Raw genomic sequence first — 4,784 nt, 5'->3', positions numbered from 1 at the left:
GGGCGCAGTTAAATCACCGTGGAACCGTAGCACGTCACATGACGAGACATTATGGCAAGCCAAAGTTGTCAAAATTCGCCACTTAAATAGCACGTTGACAATGAAACGTTGACAATGAAACGCCGTTTTATGGCACTTTAACACGCGTTAAATACGGCGTTTTATGCAAGTACAACACGCGCAAAAAACAACGTTTTGTTATATTATAATTATCCCAGCCATATTTTTGACCTGCCACTGAAATTGAACCGTGATCATCCCATCAGTGAAGACTAAGAGCAGACAACACCAGTACTCCAATAACCCTAGTCAGAGGTGCTTGGCTATCAACCAAAGAGCAACCATAAAGATACATATCCACCATGGAAGAGGAGGCTGGAGGCTAAAATCAAGGCAGCTCTGAGAGAAGTGAGCCAACTCAGAGCTCCAGAAACGTGCAATGAAAAAACAGGTATCCAGAAGGTTCAGCCAGATGCCCATACCTGAAGCAATAGTAACTGCCAAACAATGACTCCAAGCCTTGGCCACCCGCCTAAAGAGGTACACAAGAGAAATTGAAGCAAGGCGAATAAACTGGCTGTTCTCAACTCAACCAGCTAAAGTGTACTCTCAGTGGCAGGGTAATAACAACAGGGCAGACCCGCCAAGGCTGGAGACTGAACAATACTGGAAAGGCACATGGGAGAAGGAGGCATCGCACAACAGCGGTGCACAGTGATGGATCTAAAAGCAGACCACAGCAACCTCCCTGAACAAGAACCAGTAACCATCACAGTGGCAGACATTCAACAAAGAGTCTCAGGTATGAAAAACTGGACAGCACCAGGGGCTGACATGGTTCACACCTACTGGCTGAAGAAGCTAACTGCACTCCATGAGCACCTGGGAGCACAAATGACCCAGCTGCTAAAGGATGGGACCCATCCTGAATGGATAACTGAAGGCCGGACAATCCTGATCCAGAAGGATCCCCTGAAGGGAACAGTTCCATCCAACTATCTGTCCCCTGTGCTGTTCTGCATAGGTCTGAACCCCGTCAGCCAAATAATCACCAAGACTGGCTATGGATACCAACTCAGGAATGGGTCGACCATCAGTCACCTCCTCTACATGGATGACATCAAGCTGTACGCCAAGAGCGAGCGAGACATTGACTCACTGATCTACACAACCAGGATCTACAGCAATTACATCGGAATATCATTCGGACTTGAGAAGTGTGGGCGGATGGTGACAAAGACAGGGAAGGTAGTCCATACAGAAGGGGTCTCACTCCCAGACAGCAGAATAGTAGACATTGAGGACAGCTACAAGTACCTTGGAATCCCACAAGCAAATGGCAACCTTGAACAGGCCACAAGAAAAGCAGCCGCAGCCAAATACGAGTAAGGCAAGTCCTAAGGAGTCAGCTCAATGGCAAGAACAAGGTCCGGGCAATTAACAGCTATGCCCTGCCGGTCACCAGATACCCTGCGGGAATAATAAGCTGCCCAAAGGAAGAGATTCAGACCACAGATGTGAAAACACGAAAGCTCCTGACCATGCATGGAGGGTTCCACCCCAAATCCAGCAACCGGAGACTGTACACTAAGCGCAAGAAAGGAGGCAGAGGACTAGTGAGTGTCTATCCAGGATGAAACATCCAACATCCTTGAATACATCAGGAAGATGGCCTCAAAGGACGGAGTGCTCGGTGAATGTCTCAGGCAGTGGAAAATAGATCATGAGGTGATGGAGGAACCATCATGGGAGGAAAAGCCCCTCCATGGAATGTACCACCGACACATAACTGAAGTGGCTGATATCGAGAAATCCTACCAATGGCTAGAAAGGGCTGGACTGAAAGACAGCACAGAGGCACTGATCATAGCTACACAGGAGCAGGCCTTGAGCACCAGAGCAATAGAGGCCCAGATCTACAATACAAGACAAGACCCCAGGTGTAGACTGTGCAAAGAGGCCCCTGAGACAATCCAGCACATAACTGCAGGGTGTAAGATGCTGGCAGGGAAAGCTTACAAGGAGCGTCATAACCAAGTGGCTGGTATAGTGTACAGGAACATCTGTGCGGAGTACAGACTGGAAACCCCCGAGGTCAAGGTGGGAAACACCCCCGAAGGTGGTAGAGAATAACCGAGCTAAGCTCCTGTGGGGCTTCCAGATTCAGACCGACAAAATGGTAATGGCAAACCAGCTGGACATTATGGTGATGGACAAACAGCAGAGGAAGCCTTTGTGGTTGACATCACAATACCAAGCGATTGCAACGTCAGGAAAAAGGAACATGAGAAACTGGAGAAATACCAAGGCCTGAAAGAAGAACTTGAGAAGGCCTGGAAAATGAAGGCAACAGTGGTGCCCGTGGTCATCGGAGCACTCAGGGCAGTAGGAACAGCAAAGATACTGCGCAGAACCCTCAAGCTCCCAGGCCTCTGGTAGAGGACCAGAGCTTGGATGGATGAGAGACCGAGGGGACAATTATTTTATATATATATATATATACATATATATATATATATATATATACATATATGTGTGTGTGTGTGTGTATGTGTACAGAGAGAGATTTGCACTCACACGTTGCACATTTCACACAGTTTATGGATTTTTTAGTATTCATGCCCACTATATCCTTTACTGTAGCCAACCTGCTTTTTGTCAGTTAAGGTAGTGAGATGATAATAACAACAACCACAACATAATGAAGAAAGTAGCAATTTCGTTTCCTGCAGATCCTAAACGGTGGCTTGACCAAGGAGTTGCAGGTGTCTAATTCTACTGATGTTCCATGGAAAGTATATTAACATTCTACATCCCTGTGTGGTTTTTCAGCTGCACACCACAAAAAAAGCAGGTCACCAGACGATCATCAACACAGCACAGAGGATCTTTAACTGTGCCCTCTTTAGAGGACCAGATCATGTCCAGGTCATGCTGCCTCTAAAACACCCGCAGCATCATGAAAAACAAATCCCACCCAACACACCGTCTGTTCCAAAAGCAGGCGGTAGCCTACCGGTCTCTCAAAGTAAAAAAATGTACATATCCCAGAGCTGTAGAGTTTTCAAATGAATTTGCTTTGCCTTCACTAACATGCAATAGATATAGTGTTCAATATTGTTCTCATATGTTACGGCCGCTGCTTATTGCAGGCAGCTGCGGCTCGTTCTGCAGGTAATTGCCTGGCTCAGAGCTCTGCTTGGAGTGGCTGGCTCCAACGCACCCCTGTCTCCTCCCCTCTGATTGGCTGCACGTTCGGCCAACCAGGCTGCAGTTCTGTGGAAGCCAGGACAGAAAAGGCTTCTGCAGTGCTCAGTCGGGAGGGGAAGCCGGATTGGCACAGGCTGCTTCCCCTCACGTTAGTGACTGTGTTCACTGTGTAGGAGCGAGGCTGGTTAGCGCAGGTAGCTTCGTCTCCGAGCTTGGCAGAATTGGTAGCTTGGTCTACTGGGTGTCCGCTGTGCTACTTGGTCGTCTGTTTTATGTTGGACTATTCAGTTGTGTGCAGCAGGACAATTCCTGGTTGCTCGTGTGTTCCCCGTGGGGGAACGGTAGAATAGTCCGTTTAGTTTAGACGTACCTTTTTGTAATACACTCAGTTCGTTTCAGGCCTTGCTACACTCCAGTTTGTTTTCTGCCATTGTGTTTAATTTTGTTTTGGTGTTGGGCTAGTTTAGGGTTTTGTTTGTGACAATGGTCACATTAGTTTATGGAACTGCTGTTTTCTGTTTGGTTTAATTTCCTCACTGAGTTTAGTCATTTCGTGGTTTGCACTCAGTGGGTTCTGGTATATGTTTTGTATATTTATTTCAGCAGTTCTGCTAAACCCAACACCTGGTTGTTTCTTTTGTTACAGGTTTCCTCTCTGTTCCACACTTGTACAAATAAAATGTGCTTGGTTACACCTTTTACCAGCAGTCCGCATCGCATTTATTTTCTTTGTTACGCCCTTCCACATACCCCTAGAAGTTGGGTTGTAACACATATAAAATAATACTATATATATATATATATATATGTTGTGTGTGTGTGTGTGTGTGTGTGTGTGTGTGTGTATATATATATACATATACACACACTATATACACTTTTAATACATTTTATCGGTTTTTACCCTTTATTTTTCTTTTTTACTTCTGCGCCCCCAACCATGGACACAATAACCACATCTCAACACTAGAGCTTTCATAACTGTGACTTAGTCTGTTTTGTCATTGTTGCATTATTTCATATGACTTTACATGGATGTGTATATCTTTTAGATATGTCCTCTGTCAGTTGTAGTATCACCGAGTCTTTTTAAATCGGTGCCAACACTGAATTGCTTTTTATTGCACATTTGTAATTTAATGCTACGCAATGTTGACTCTCCAACAAAATGTCGTTATCTGCAACATTAAATCTTGAAATGAGTCAGTTGAATTTGCTTACAATTTTCTTAAATTCTTTGTATGTATTCTTTGCACTGAAATGGAACTACACTCAATGTTGTTATATATTTTACGTTCAATGACAAAGAGTGTGTTTATCATCACCATTTTTATGATTGGTAAATCTGAACAAAACTTTGTCCTTTCCCTAAATGCAGTGTAAGCCAGTAGAAAAAAACGACTTCTTTTCTTTTCCTTTTATTGGTATATTACCATAGTACACTTTTATTTTGAAAAAAGGAAATGTAATCCTTTATTTTCCTGTTCTTATGTTGTGTGATAATGACCTTCTAATTTGTTAAGAGTTAGTCGCCATCCAAGCACTGAATCACGCACTGGCTTAGCGGCTTTTTG

This window comes from Melanotaenia boesemani, chromosome 13, assembly GCF_017639745.1.
Source record: "Melanotaenia boesemani isolate fMelBoe1 chromosome 13, fMelBoe1.pri, whole genome shotgun sequence".
NCBI lineage: Eukaryota > Metazoa > Chordata > Actinopteri > Atheriniformes > Melanotaeniidae > Melanotaenia > Melanotaenia boesemani.
The sequence above is the reverse complement of the archived record's forward strand: the minus strand, read 5'-3'. Positions refer to the sequence as shown.